The sequence below is a fragment of the Macaca mulatta genome, chromosome 3, assembly GCF_049350105.2.
Source record: "Macaca mulatta isolate MMU2019108-1 chromosome 3, T2T-MMU8v2.0, whole genome shotgun sequence".
Taxonomy (NCBI): domain Eukaryota; kingdom Metazoa; phylum Chordata; class Mammalia; order Primates; family Cercopithecidae; genus Macaca; species Macaca mulatta.
Genome location: NC_133408.1, coordinates 151,792,524 through 151,808,519, shown reverse-complemented (window position 1 = coordinate 151,808,519; position 15,996 = coordinate 151,792,524). Strand labels below are relative to the sequence as shown.

At 39.1% G+C, this 15,996-nt stretch overlaps 1 protein-coding gene across 4 annotated transcripts in view; it reads left to right on the top strand.

The window, feature by feature from the left end:
• Positions 1 to 15,996, top strand: part of DOCK4 (dedicator of cytokinesis 4) — a 469,859-nt gene that overhangs the window by 998 nt on the left and 452,865 nt on the right. The gene's annotated exons all lie outside the window — the stretch shown is intronic.

Here is a 15,996-nt window from a genome sequence, read left to right as displayed (position 1 = left end):
TTTGGAGGAGAACGGGTATTTCAGCAGTGTTTTTACTTCTGGCCACCCTCTCGACCCTGGGTGAGCGCAGTGGGGGCGGTGTGGCGATACAGGGCTGCTGAGTGATAATAGGGAGGGGGATAGGAAAGCCTGGTTCTTGGGGGCAGGGAGATAGCTTTTAGGAAAGCATATCCTGACACTGGCGTTCGGAGAAAAAGGAACAGGATAGCGCTCGCTGTTCTGTGCAAAGGTGAACAACAAAGGACATTAATGTTGACTGATGAATACAGGAGTCTCCCTTTTCCTCCTCCCATTTCAGGCGGGTTACAGTTCCCGTTTTTGTTGTTTGATTTCAGCTGGGTCGCCCCTTGACAGTTACTCCTTTTAGGGTTGAGACTATTAAGAAGCCAGGCTCTCCGACAAGCCTGCAGCCGGCCAAATGCAATTATAACCTCCCAGAAGGTCTAACAGAGAGAAAGCATTATGGATTTTACTAACACTCTTTATTTCCTATAATGCCCTGTTCTGCCGACTGGTGTAGTTTGTGTGTGTGTTTTAAAATTGAGGACAGATCTAGTGATTTAGATGATGTGTAGGTATCTGTTTATGTTCTAAATTCATTTTCCTGCAATTTAAAGAATCTGGAAAGCCTTCCCAGGGAGTCGTAGTCCGAGGGGATTTTTGTTTTTTTCCCAACTTTGCCTGGGGATAGGACTTTGGGGTCCATTGAAAGGACTGTAGGATTCACCAAAGTCATGTCCACATTTCACATTAGCTTCCATTCTGTATTGTGACTGATTAGCAAGACAATAGTTTGACCTGAACCCACCTTTGGGAAAGGTTTCCAGCTTTCCCTCCTTCAAAGTGTCAGGGGAGTCTTTGCCAGCCTCTTGACTGGCAAGGAGTAGATGTTAGTGGTTATTATTTTCCTTTTCCTCACTCTCCTCTTTTTTGGGGAGGTAGATTAACGCTTGCTAGGAAAATGATATTCCCTTTGCTGGACTGGTGAGGGACCAGAGGGCATCGCCTCCTAAGCGGCTTTAACACTCAGTGCAGGAAGCTCAGATCCATCCAGGCAAAACTGTCCTGCTTGGAGACGATCCCAGATGTTGCTCTCTTCCAAGTGTTAAATTATACAGATTATGGATGGGATTTATTTTCTTGATTTCTTCATGTGCCAGGTCACAGCTGGGGTGCTGGTATCGATTAGTTCCTCTCTTGCCTTTCTTTATAAGCTGTGGGCAGAGGCTTAAAAACCGCTCTGGGATTTCCTGGAATGGCAAACCGGATATTATCAGTCAAATGTTTTGGGCTGCAGCAGACACCTCGGTTTTGGGTGGTTGTGATTTGATTGCAGAGTAGGGGAGGCAGAAGGGTGTGCTCACAATTGAGAAAAAGAGGTTGAATGAGATGAAGGGCGAGAGCAGAGAGAGGGTCTTCTGCCCCAAATTACTGCTGTTGTTCTCAATATCACATGTGCCAGAATGTTAAATAACCTTTATTATTAATTTTTGAGCATTTGGATTGTGGAGTGCTTAGCTGTTTTTTAGAATCCATCTGTTAGGCGTGTGTGTGTGTAGTGAAATTTTTGCTAGGATACTTATGTGTGGACTTTATTTTTCAACATGGAGAGCACTGTTTGTAGCTGCTTATATTGCAAGTTGTTTTTTTTCTTTTAACCTTAGTTAATGTTTGTGTTTTTCTCAGTAGTTCTTATAGATGTTAAAGAAAAGAGCTTATGGGCACAGATCTTTTGTTACCAGATGTAGTAGTAATTCAGTTTCTTCATTCTTTGAAATAAATCAGTCTTTGTGACAGAATATGTGAAGTTTTAGTATAAATTATATATTTCTGCAAAGGTACTTTTCATATACTCTCATGTATGAGATAATTATGTTTTTATATACTTATGATTAAATTTCAAGCAGCATACTGTAAACATGGGTAAAATTACTTAAATTGTATGTCTGTAATAAAATGTATCGGAGATGGAAATTCTTTTCCATATCTGATGTATGGGCCTGCCCCATTTAATGAATGATTAAATTCATTAAAACAACGAATACTCAGTCGTAAGTGTTTTGATTTTATGAAAAGGTATAGTGATGAAGTTATAGTTCTGAGGAACAGGGAACCTTGTCTTTTAGAAAACATATTAAGACGCACAGTGATAGGCAATTTCACCTTAGGAGATTCTAGTTAGCTCTTGATTCTGGGCTAGACACTGCTGCCAGCTGTGTAACCTTAGGTAAAATCTCTTAGCCTCTCTGGGTCCCAGCGTCTGGGGCAAGTGTTAACTAAAGCCTTTCCTGGTACTAATTATGTAGAGCTCTTCCAACTAACTGTGTCTTTTGGTTAGAAAAACATCTTCATTGTGTTGAGACTGCTATGACAGAGACACTTTTGTTGTGACATATCTCACATGGTTTTTAAGTAAGATCAGAGGTAAGCAAACGCTACCTGGCAAGCTGCCAGAACTGAGGTGCTGGTTGCTCTCTTTCTCAATTTGTTTGATTCTCTCTCTAGCAGGAGCTCCATGGGCAGTGACTGAAGCATTCTGCTTTTTGTTGTTGTTGTTGTTTGTTTGTTTTTAAAATATATTGTCCTTGACAAATAATAATTATATATTTTTTAAGTTTCCTTTTTTTTTTTTTTTTTTAATTTAGAGACACGGTCCTGCTCTGTTGCCCAGGCTGGAGTACAGTGGCTATTCCTAGGCGCCGTCATAGTGCGCTATAGCCTATAGCCTCAAACTCCTGGTTGATAGCCTCAAGCTCCTGGTTGATCACCTCAAACAATACTCCCACCTCAGCCTCCTGAGTGACTGGGATTACTGACATGCACCTTCTCACCCAGCTGTATATATTTATGGCATACGGTGTGATATTTTCATATATGTTTACAGTTGGAGTGATTAAATCAGGCTAATTAACAAATTACACCTCATATAATTACCATTTTTTGTGGTGTAAAAAACATTTAAAATCCATTCTAGCACTTTTGAAGTATACAATGCATTGTTATTTATTATATCTCCATTCTGTGGATATCACCTCACGTCTGTTAGAATGACTGTATAAAAACAATGAAAGGTAACAAGTATTGGTGAGAGTGCGGAGAAAAGGGAGCCCTTGTGCACTTGTTAGTGGGCATGTAAATTAATACAGCTGTTATGTAAAACAGCATGGAGGACCTTCAACAAACTAAAAATAGAATTACCATATGATCCAGCAATTCCACTACTTGGTATATATCCACAGGAATTGAAATCAGTATGCTGAAGAAATATCTGCTATCCCATGTTCACTGAAGCAGTTCTCAAAATGTCTGAGATATGAAAGCAACCTAAGTGTGCGTCATCAGATGAATGGGTAAAGAGAACGTCGTATCTATACACAATGGAATATTATATAGTCTTGAAAAAGGGGGAAATCCTGTCATTTTCAGTAATGTGGAAGATATTAAGTGAAGTAAGTGTAAGTCTGGCACAGAAAGATAAATAGTGCATGATCTTGCTTACATATGGAATCTAAAGAAGTTTACTTCATAAATTTAGAGATTAAAGTGATGGTTGCCAGAGTCTGGGGAAAGAAGGTGGTTGGGGAAAGTGGAGATGATGATCAAAGTGTACAAAGTTTCAGTGAGACTGGAGGAACATGCTTTAGTGATCTATTGCACAAAATGCTGACTAAAGCATTCTTGATTGCATACTCACTAATTTCCTCAGATTACCTCTACCTCCTGCATGCCCTCATCTGTTAGCGCACCCCCTATTCCTCCCCCAACCCTACCCCAGCTTAAAGTGGTGGGAATTATTCATGGAGGAAGCTAAGACCTTTGCAGATATGTTTTTGCATTCATTTGTCCAATAGGCTTTTATGCATAGATTCACAGCTGAGTCATGGCATCTTCCTGAGCTGAAGGCTGTACCTCTCAAACCTAGCCAGATGTTTTACATGTGTGAGCTTAGTTAAGCTTGACAGGAGAACATGGGCTGGATTGATCGGTGCAGAAAAATCCATGAACCTTTATAAGAAGCAAAACTCAGAACAAGCTGATCTGAAGTCAAAAGTGTCATTTAAAAAATAAATTGTATGGTGTGAGTATCACTCAGTTATCAGATAAATTCCTATCTTCTATTTCTCTTGAAGGGGTTTTCGGACTCATCTGGGTAGGAATCATGTTCCTTTTTAAAGTCCCTTCTATGTTGGTGGAAGATGCACCTTTTCTTATTCATACAGAATTGTTAGGTGTCATTCACCTCAGAAGGGTGCGTTAATGGTAGCATACGTGTGAGAGAGAGCATAAAGAGGATGTGTTTCCATTACTCTTAGTTTTTTGCAGTTTCTTAGCTAAGAGTTTCTTAAAATGTTTTCTATTAGTGATCCCATGATGTACCTACATAGCACATAGAGCTAAATAATGATCTGCTGCTTGGGATTGTTTGTGACATTTAGAGCCTGACACAGGATTCTAAACTTTAAGTGGGACTAGAAGAGGAATGATTTATACCTCCCAGTAAAATACCACTGAAGGGCCATGCAGAGACAGTGGGATGGCAGCTCATGTTCTTGATCTGGCCTCCTATGGGAATGGCCTATAAAAATGTTCCCCTCTTTTGGTCATTCTCCTAAGTAACAGTTCTTCACAAGGCCCCTGAAGCCACATAGAGATGCTGCCCTTCTTCTATGGTCTTGTTGTTTGTGTGTGTGTGTGTGTGTGTGTGTGTGTGTATTTTTAGAGGCTGTTATGGTAGATACCACAAGGGAGATTATAAAAATTTCAAGAAATTTAGGTTTTCCTATCTCTAGCTCTATTCCTTTCCAAAAGGAGATAACATTTTCTCAGTTATGTTTGATCCAATATGTCTAAGTTTCTATCATAGTGACTTCATGCTATGAGTATATATGTCAGAGGAACATTAAACGCTAATGAAACCCTTCTAAAATGCTGTAACTGTAACATAGTAATACAATGTTTTACTTAAAAAGGGAAATTGTTTTATCTGAGTCTACCCTTTGAAGTTGAATATTAATTTCTATTTAAGAGATGAGAAAACAGTTTCATAAAGGTTAAGTGACTTACTCTAAATTAGTAGCTTTTGATCTTGTTTAACTATTATCCATAAGAAATATAGTTAATTTCCTGACCTAGTATATATACAACTATCCCCCAGTACCACCCCACACACATATAATTGAAATAGCACTTGCTTATACTCTGTAATGTTCTATTCTTTTTCATGAAAAAAAATACTGGTCACTAAATTGTCTTATTAATGGGTCCTGACCCACAGTTTGAAAAAAACTGCTTTAAATGCTAATTTGTGATACCAGAAGGACTGCAACTCAAATCTTACTGGGTTTCTGTGGAGTTCGTTTCATGACATTGGCAAGGAGTCGATAATGGTGGTTGTTGTCTCTGATAGTCAGATATGCGTGTTTATTTTAACAAAGAATTTAATTATACTTTTTTCCTTCAATGTAAGTCAAAGTCTGTAGTATTTCTTACTAAAGATGGAACAAATATTTAAAGCCATCATATACATTGCATACGTTTTCTCTTTTAGTACTTGTATATCTTCCTACTAGGACCTTTTTGACAAGGATTGCATAACGACCAATATTGGACTTTTCTATATCATGTCCTTTGACAACACTCTCTGGTCACTATAACAGAAGAATAAAGATAATGGGTTTACTGAGGTACTTTGCCAGTTGTAGGATTACCACTCACTATTCTTTTGTACCATTTTTTATGTTGCCGATCATTATTAGAAAGACAAGGCAACTTGTAGAACTTGTTTTATTAAAAAATTGAACTGTATGCTTATTTGGCTACAGGATATAAGACAAAAAATAAGGAATTGAAGTTCCCCAAGTCTAGCTTCATTTAAGCAACTTAAACTTACTTAAGGAACAACTCTTGGACTCTCTGGCATTTAAAAAAATTGTGCCAAGATAACATTGGGTAACTACTAAGTAAATAAAAATCACCAAAAAAGTGGAATGCCTTTGGTAACGTAATTGCAGTAAAACTGATATGCAGTTCCCTGAGGAATGTATGGTAATCATGATCCTTTTGGAAACTTTTGTATAACTTTTATTGGAAACTGCAATATAAAATAGCATTTATGGAGCACTTGCTACATGTAAAGCACAGTTCTAAGAGTTTGTCTTATATTGTCATTTAATCCTCATGATACCTCATGAGGGAGGATTCAGTTATCACTCATATTTCACAGGAAATTGAGTCATAGAGGGATTAAGTAACTTGTTTAAGGTCACACTGTAAATGGTGGAGCTAGGATTGGAACCTAAGTTGTCTTGCCTAGAAACTGTTCTCTTAGCCATTATGCCACATTACCTAGTATAACAGTGGTTAGCAGAAGTTTGAATCAGTAATCCCATCCCTTAAAGTTTACATGACAAAAAAAATCAATAGCAACAAAACGCTTTATGCACAGAGTTGTCTCTTGCCGTGTTGTCTGTGAAACAACTTACATGACCATGTAGTCTTTAAATCAGTTTTGGTTGTGAGCACATTGGAGCATCAGACAATCATGAAATGAAATATTTTCATAAATAACACTATTTCAAAAATATATTCCAGGTATCTAGTGTTAAATGACAAAAGAAGAGTATAGACTATGATTAGAGCTACATAAAATGTGTAGCATATAGAGAAGAGGCAGTCAATGCACAGATGAGAACAATGTTTTTGTTAGAATATAGAGATTATCAGTAAATTCTTTTTTAAAAAAACTTTGTTTGGAAATAGCAGTATTGAATTTTAAATTACACATTGTTATTTATGAAGGAAGAGGTGGCATAAAAATGAGTAAAGAGAGGCATTGCAGTAACTGAGGTGAGAGATAAGTCCCTGAATCAGGTTAGCAGTCATTGTCATGGTAAAGTGTGGATAGATCTGAGAAATATTTAGGAAATGAAAGCAACATGGTTGGTCGTCAGATATAACAGAGTTAAAGAAAGGAAGAAGTTTAGGATGTTGTCTTAGTTCAGGATACTGTAACAAATATATCATGGACTGGAAAGTTTAAACAAAAGAAATTTATTTCTCACAGTTCTGCAGGCTGGGAAGTCCAAGATCAAGGTGTTGGCTGAGTCAGTTCCTGGTGAGGGCCTTCTTCCTGGTTTGCAGGTGGACATCTTCTTGCTCTATCTTCACATGGGTAGGGGGAAGGGGGTCATGGGGAGGAAAGGAAGCAAGCTTTCTCTCATCTCTTCATATAAGGGCACTAATCCCATCATAAAGTCTCCCCCTCATGGCCTAATTACCTCCCAAAGGCCCCCATCTCCAAATCACATTGAGGATTACAGTTTCAATATGTGAATTTCAGGGGGATATAAATGTGATTTATAGCAGATGTCCTCCTGTTTCTGGCTTGGGCACCTAGATGAATACAGGTGCCATTCAACAAAAGAGCCAATTTTTTTTTTTTTTTTTTTTTCTGGGCAGGTCAGGCTTATGTAAGATGAAGACTTTTGTTTGGCCACCTTGAGTTTGAGATACTTGCAATTTTTGAGATATCTGCAAAACATTCAGGTGATGAGATCTAGTAGAAATTGAGTCTACAGCAAAAAAGAGAAGTTCTGTGCTGAAGAGTGATTAGAGGTTATTTGGCTTATGAGTGAAGGCCGAAGTAATGGGTCTAAATGAGACTTTGCTAATTGCTTTGACTTTGATTCTGTATAGTCTGCCTGTTCATTCTAAGTTTTAACATTACAGACCCCAAATTTCAAAGAGCAGTCATCTCGAGGCATTTTATTAATATGGGTACAAAGGATTCTAAAGTAAGAAATATTAGCTGTCCATTTAGAGTTGGTAGTAAACTATGTTTTATGGTCTTTTCTTGCTTCCCTCTAGGGCATTGCCTGGCTAAGGCGTTAGTTATTTCTATGTCTGTGACAGTTTTCTCCCAAATAAATATTTCATGCCAGATTGTGCACGTTTGTGAGATTTCTCAATAAGGATATTGAAAAACAGTGCATGAATAATATTTCAATGAACAAGATTTATACATCCCTGAAACAGCATTTAAGAACACGCACACATCTAAAAATGGAAAAAAATGCTTCAATATGTAAAGCAATAGATTTGTACATGCAGTTTTTTTTTGTTGTTAGATATATAATACCTCTTAGGAACCACAAGAATTCTTAGTTATACTATGGTACTCCTGAAAAATCAGTGATTTAAAGGAAGGAATTCTAGCTTATGATGGCGCTAGGTTCCCTTCCCCTCATGTAGGCTCTATTTAACTAATCAGTAAAATAACAATAAATTCACAGAAAGAGGCAAACATTAATGATATTAAAAACTAAGTCTGACAGAAAGTCTGTTGGCAAAATTCACGTGAAATTTCCCTAAGGCAGGTGGAACTGGATGAAGAAAACCAATGTTTTCTTGGTTTTCAGTGATACGGCATGGTGATTATAGTTAATAATCACATATATTTGAAATTTGCTAAGAGAATGGATTTAAGTATTCTCACCACAGGAATAAAAGAAAGGGAACTGTGTGAGGTGCTAGATATGTTAATTTGATTGTAGTCATCATTTCACAATGTATGTATGTATATTTAAGGTGATATAAACATCAGTTTGTACAACTTAAATATATACAATTTGTATTAGTTAACAATACCTCAATAAAGCTAGATTAAAAAAGAGAAAAAAACCTGTTGGTGGCTTCTTTTGGCTTTCCCTTATTAAGCAGAGAGGCCTCAATGACTGGAAAGATGACAGGAAGACCCATTGCCCCTTCCCCACTCTCTGTCACCAGCTTAGAGACCAGGTCAATACATCCAACTTGGAACGCCCCATTTACTGCCAGAAGCATCTGTAATCCTTGTCTTTTCACCCCATCTTTTTACTTCCATTGAGAGATGACCACTCTCAGAAATGAGTGGGACGGGAAGATGGGTAGGTGGGTGGAAAAGGGTCTGTAGAAGATGCCACTTCACCATTGAGAAGTGTACTGTGGTCTTCATAAGGACAGTGATTTCATAGGTGCCTTCAAAGTATTGCAATAACAAAGGTTACTGGATAGCGTAGTTTTTCTGGCAGGGTATTGGTGACAGAGAAAGAGGTAGGGGGATAAGAGATGATTTCATCTGAATTGCCCTAAAATCATGGTACATGGCATAAAATAACTTACAACTGGGAACCTGGCTTGGAGCTGTACACATCAACTAGCCTTGAATGCAGATCTGAAAGTGGAATTGAACCCATACCTTTATTTTTAGTTCAGTCCTTAGCACTGTAGAGAGGTTCGAGATCCAGGTTGCCTTAATCAGTGATCACATTTGCATCTCTGTGGAAGAAGGAAAGCCACTAAATCTGGACAGGCATCTGTCACTTAGCAATGAACAAAAACATGGCTATTTCTCAAGAAAACAGGAGAGTGAGGAAGAGGGGAGAGCATGACATTTACATGGGAGGCTTTTGGAAACCACTAACACATGTGTTTTTGTTCTCCTCCCCCATTCGTGTCCCCTCTGAGTGTGCCAGAGAGAGAAGGTTGGTGGGAGGGTGGTTGGTGGGAACCCTTCTGGATATGAAATTTGAAAGTTTTCCTGGTTGAATTTACTAACAACTTATCTCCCAAGTTGTGAAACATTTTCCTAAACCAAGAAATTTGCTGTATATTAGACTATCAATTGGACATTAACCAAAAATTTCTCCCTGAAGTCTTTGAGCAGAAATGTGGAGATTTGGTTCTATGTCTTTTTTTTTTTTTTTTTTTCTCCAAAATGGAATAATCTCATCTGTTGTTGGCAACCAGAAGTAGGCAGGTTTGGGAACATGGGGATGCATGTACATAAGGCAACTGAAAATAGCCCCAACCGAGATCCTACATGAAACATTATTCACTATCCTGGGGAGAGGAGAGAACCTGTTCTCCATTCTCCTCTGGCAGCCAAAGTAGGTTGAGGAGCTTGTGAAGCTGCCTTGATAACAGGCTCAGGGGTTAGCCAGGGTCTCAAAGAAACAGGAAAACCCAAAACATCAACAGGCAGTTCTATAAAGTATGAAGAGTGAAGAAACCTCTCAGGTTTTCTCCAGTAGTCTGGATGAAAGACATTAAGCATAAGATCTGAGGATTCCTAAAAAATCACACACATAGTAAAGGTTTGTTCCAGTTTGTTTGCTAGTTTATTTTTTGAGATGGAGTCTTAGTCTGTCGCCCAGGCTGGAGTGCAGCGGCACAATTTTGGCTCACTGCAACCTCTGCCTCTCAGGTTCAAGCGATTCTCCTGTCTCAGCCTCCTGAGTAGCTGGGATTATAGGCGCCCACCACTGTGCCCAGCAAAGTTTTGTATTTTTAGTAGAGATGGGGTTTCACCATGTTGATCAGGCTGGTCTCGAACTCCTGACCTCAGGTGATCTGCCCACCTCGGCCTCCCAAAGCACTGGAATTACAGGCGTGAGCCACTGCGCCCGGCCTCCAGTTTGCTTTTTTAGGAGAACTGTATTTGCATTAATTGTATGTAAAATCTCCTTTAATACTCTCATCTTTAGTTATGGAAATTGATTCTGAAGACTAAATATTTATGTTCTTTGCCCCAGGTTGGTAGATATCATATATATATACTATGTAGAAATTATTGTAATGAATTTTAAGATGGGAAAATACTTATGACAGGTGAAGAATTGCCATACACATTACCTGTAATGTTCTTACAACCAATTGTTACAATTGAGGAGATGGCTTATTTTTAATTTCATACTTTCTAGTAATTTCTTAAATTAGCATGCATTTCTTTTATAATCAGAAAAGAATTATGTAAGTTCTTTTGTAAGCTGAACATTATTTCCTTTGTGGGGTTTCTTTTCAGGATTAGAGGTTGGGCTGGTACAAGTTGCATCTGGACAGCCTGAATTTAGTTTGTCATTTATGTGCAGAAAGTACTCTTTCAAAATTTTGAAGTAGCTTTCCTTGTTATACCAGTTTGACTGTCTGTGATGTCACTGCTGTGTTCATTTTCCAGTAACCACAGTGAAGATGTGCTTTCATATAGCTGTGGGGTATGTCTTTGAAAGAGAACTCTAATCGCTCTTTTAATTTGTTGAAACAGCTTCAAATGAATTCACCTAAGGTAAAAATTCTGTTCTCTCTATGAAATGTTTGCTTAGAAGACTGATGTTGGTGTCACTGCTCACTTTTCCTTTGTTCTATAAACTCTGCCCTGTTGGACTGTGGGCCCAGGGATAATTTATGCAGGACAGACCTTTCAACATAGAAAGTCAACAATTTGAAGAGATTTTATTCAACAATTACAGAATAATAAAAATAATTGCTTATTTATGGGTGCTATAAACTGAATGTTTATATTCCTCCAAAATTCTTATGTTGAAGCCCTAAATCCCAATATGGATATATATGGAGTAAGGAGGTTACTAAGATTAAATGAGGTCATAAGGGTGGGTCCCTGATCTGATAGGATTTGTGTCTTTATAAGAAGAGATCCTAGAGAGCTCACATGCTTTCCTCATAGGTAGCATGAGAAAGGGCCATGTGAGGGTGCAGCAAGAAGGTGGCAATCTGCAAGCCAGGAAGAGAGTCCTCACCAGGAGCTAGTCCTGCCAGACCTTGATTTGGGACTTCATCCTTCAGAACACCGAGCCTGTGGTACTTTGTATGGCAGCCCAAGCAGAAGGGTTAAAGGCATTTTAGGCATTGTAGGAAGAGGGATATAAAAAAACAGAAGAGGAATTCTCAACCTCAGTGTAATCAATGTAGTTAGTGTTGGCCCTCTCTGTGGTTTGAGATCTGACTCCCCAGGCCCACCTCTGGAGTCACAGACTTAATTGAGCTAGACTTGTTTTTTTTAAAGACATAGTCTGTCTCTGTCGCTCAGGCCGGAATGCAGTGGTGTGATCATGGCTCACTGCAGCCTTGATCTCTCAGGCTGAAGTGATCCTCCTGCCTCAGCCTTCCGAGTAGTTGGGGACTATAGGCATGCACTACCACACCTGGCTATTATTATTTTCACTTTTTGTAGAGACAGGATCTCACTATTTTGCTCAGGCTGGTCTTGAACTCCTGGGCTCAAGTGATCCTCCTGCCTTGGCCTCTCAAAGTGCTAGGATTACAAGTGTAGATGACTGCTCCCATTTGAGTTAGATTTTTTGATGGTAGATATTGACTAATAACTCCAGGTATATGTTTATTTGAATAATGGCATTTTTGCAAAGTTGCTCACATTGTCTTGAGTTGTCACATCACTTTGGGTGCCTTCAAAGCAACCAAAAGAGGTAGAGTCTTCAGATGCTTCATTTCTTTTTGCTACAGTTATTTATAAAAACCTAGGGTGACAGGTTTAATCATGTAGGTTAGCATTTTTAAAAAGTAGATGGAAGTTTTATTATATGAAACTTTGGTTTGGGGCATTGGGTTAGGGGTACTTTGTTTTTTCAAGTCCTGGCTGTTGAATGTCAGGTCCCTGAAGAGAATGAAGCAATATTTGGTTCATTTTTTTTTTCTTTTTCTACTACCCTTAAATATGTGTTTCCTGAGAGTAGCTAGTACATTCCTCTAAAGATTTACTTGTTGCATTTTTTTTCTTAGTGACAAGCATAAGGGCATATTTTATGAGATGTTGGTAGAAAAACTTCTGTTGGATGATTATTTATGGGATATGCCTACGATGTATAAGGCAGTGTGCTAGCTTGATAAGCATTCAGAGAGATATAGAACTGGATGACTGGACAAGGGAAGGAGCTAGAAATGTTTCATAGTTTTATCTCATTTACTTTGAACAACCACTTCTTCAAGATAGATGTTACCCTGATTTTTTAAAAAATACACAGTAAGGGAGTGCATAAAGTATCACAGATAAATCAGTATGAAAGTTAAGACAGATATTTCCCCTTCAAGCTTTAAAATGAAGATAAGAACTTGGGATGGTGATGATATTATTCACTTGTGCACCTGAAGAAACAGCCCTGAGGAGGAAAGGGTGTCTCATATCCTGGAAGACTCAGAACTTCTACAAAAGAATAGAAGTTGCATATTGAGATACTTCCCATAGGAGTGAGTCACCGGCTGCTAAGATCGCCCAAGATAAACAGCTGAGTGGAATTACATTTTAAATATCTGGAAAACCTTTTTCCTCTTCCTTCTGGGTAATTTCCGCCTCCTCTCCCTCCCTTCCCCCTTGTCCCCTCTTATTCCTGTCACCTGACCAATGTTAGGTATCTTGGAAAATGGTTTATCTTTTTGTGTGTGTGATTCTTTCTAAGACTGGGCAGAGGAAGAAAGATGGATTTAGGATTGATTCTTCTTCGAGAGAGATTTTGGGAAGGATAAATAGAAACTATAGTGTATAATTATATATATATATATATATGCACACTATATATATACACACATACACACAAACACTGTATATATACTATACTTACTTAAATTATACTATGTTTAAGTTATATACTATATAATATATAATATTAAAGTATACATATATAATTATATATATTATGTAAGTATATGTAGTATGTAATATTATATAGTATATAAACATATCCATATTTAAATTACAGAAAAATAAGAGTGGACAGGCAGAGGCAAACCCGACTTTAAGATGAATGCTAACCAAGGGCTGAGCCTGTGTAATTGGCCCCGTGCACACACTCCAGCCTTACAGCAAACATAGAGAGGGCCAGTAATTTGTTGCAGGGGACCCACCTGTGAAGGGCTGAGATTCAGGCACTCATCTGTCTCAGCCTGAAGCATGTGGTCCCTTCATGGTATCAAACACCTTTGTACATAAGACCTAGGGCCAGAATCTGGAGGCACAACCCTAGGCTTTGGGGTTCTATGGACAGTGCTGAAGAAATTGCTCACTATACTTTACTTTTTAAATAAGATACTAGTGTTGATACCAGTATTGTGTGAAATAAGTCCCCTTGTTGTCTCTTTACTCTAGCATTAGTCTCTGGTAGTGATGGTCAGTCAGTGTGCTGACTGCTGGTGGGTGGGAGTGTGGGGCACAGTGGTGACAGAGAGGCCACTAGGTGCCTCAGGAGATAGGGATGGGTGCTAGAGGGGTGGGGAGAAATAGGGAAATAAGAGCCAAGGACCAAACAGTGCTGAGTTACGTGAAGGGAATAAATGTGTGCGTCTTTGAGTGAGGATGGACCAGGAGCAGGGAGGAACCCTGGAGTGAAAATAAAATTCATGGCTGGTGTGATGGCTCACACTTGTCCAAGTTACTTGGGAGGCTGAGGCAGGAGGGTCACTTGAGCCCTGGAGTTTGAGGCTGCAGTGAGCTATGATTCCACCTGTGACTAGCTACTGCACTCTAGCCTGGACAACATAGTGAGGCCTTGTCTCAAACAAATAAACAAAACAAAACAAGAAACCTGCAGTAACAGGGATGCCTAGAAGGTAGGGGGCTAGAAAAAAGGGAGGATTCCCGTTCATTGGAGGAGCAAGAGAAACCCTGAGCTCTGAGGCTTGTGATTCTGATATTGGAAGCCCTTGCTGTACTGGGACCTAGGGCTTCACATTCTGCTCCATCTGTGCTCAGAGAAGCCCTGTCCTACCAGTCCAAGGAACTGGTATACTCCTTGGTATGCTGAATAGGTACGTCTTTGGTCTGAATTACTGCTGTAGTCTTCTGATCTTTCTCCTTTCTGCATTCTCCTTTCTCTAGTACATGCTTTGGACTTAAGCCACAAGTGACCTTTTTCATAAAGCAGATTTGTTGATATAGTTCACTTGTAAAACCCAAAATCTTTAATTTTTTTTTTTTTTTTAGTCAGGGTAGAGTCCAAAGTCATTTTGTGGTACACAAGTTCCCTCCTAAATCGGCCCGTCTGCAATCTCATCCTGTGCTGGGCGGTTCTTTCTCTCATACTCTGTCCTCCATCCTACGGAACCACTGACTCCTCAGAGATGCCAGGCTACTTGAGGACTGTTGCCTCTGCACCTGCTGAAATGCTTCCTGGGCTGACCATCCACCTCCTGCTTCTTTACCTGAAAAACCTAACTGCAATGTCTCTTCTTTAAGAGTGTGTTTCTGACTCCTCCTGGTAGAGGACTGCTCTACCTCTGTTCCTGCTCTGTGCCCTGCAGCTGCCTCTCTTAGGGCTTTTGCTACTGCTGTTTTGAAACTGTCTGCCTTTACTACAGTCTAGGGAAGCCCTTGAGGCCAGAGATGCTGTGTTGTTCAGCTTTGATTTCTCTAGAGGGTAACACAGAGCTAACCTGTAGTAAGTTCAGTAAGTGTTGAATCAATGAATGAATGGGTTCCTTGGATGAGGGAGAAAGCCCAAAGCTCAGTGTCTTGTAGTTATTTGTTACATTTATATACAATTTTTTAATACATTATACATTTTTATACAGGATGTATAAACCAGGCTTTGTTGAGTAGATGAGGGTATCCTGACTGGGGCCTGGCAACCCCCTGACATCCCAAAGTATTGACACAGAGGAAAGCAAGTGTTTGTGAGGGAAGTGATAGAATTTATCAAAAGTATATGAAATTAGTTACATAAAATCTGAAACATACATTGTGGTTCTGTTTGTCCTGTGACCATGTAAAATTGCCGTTGAAAAAACAGAAAGCCGTGCATGGTGACTCATGCCTGTAATCCCAGCACTTTGGGAGGCTGAGGCAGGTGGATTGCTTGAGCCCAGGAGCCCAGGAGCCCAGGAGCCCAGGAGTTTGAGACCAGTCTGGGCAACATAGAGATGCTATCTCTAAATAAATAAATAAATAAATAAATAAGGAAAAAAGAAAAAAAGAGAGAAAGAAAGAATGAAAGAAAGTAAAAACAAGAAGGCTAGGCTGCTATGTCATGAAGAGACCTACCGCCAACCACTGAACTTCAGTGTAGATAGGACTGTATTGTTTTGATTGTATCCTCTGTTCTTGGTATAACATTTGCTACATAATAAATTGTAACATATAATAAAAATATACATGTTGTTTGAGTCAGTGTGTGCAAGTGTAAATTTTTAATAGGGTATTTACACCTGAAGTCT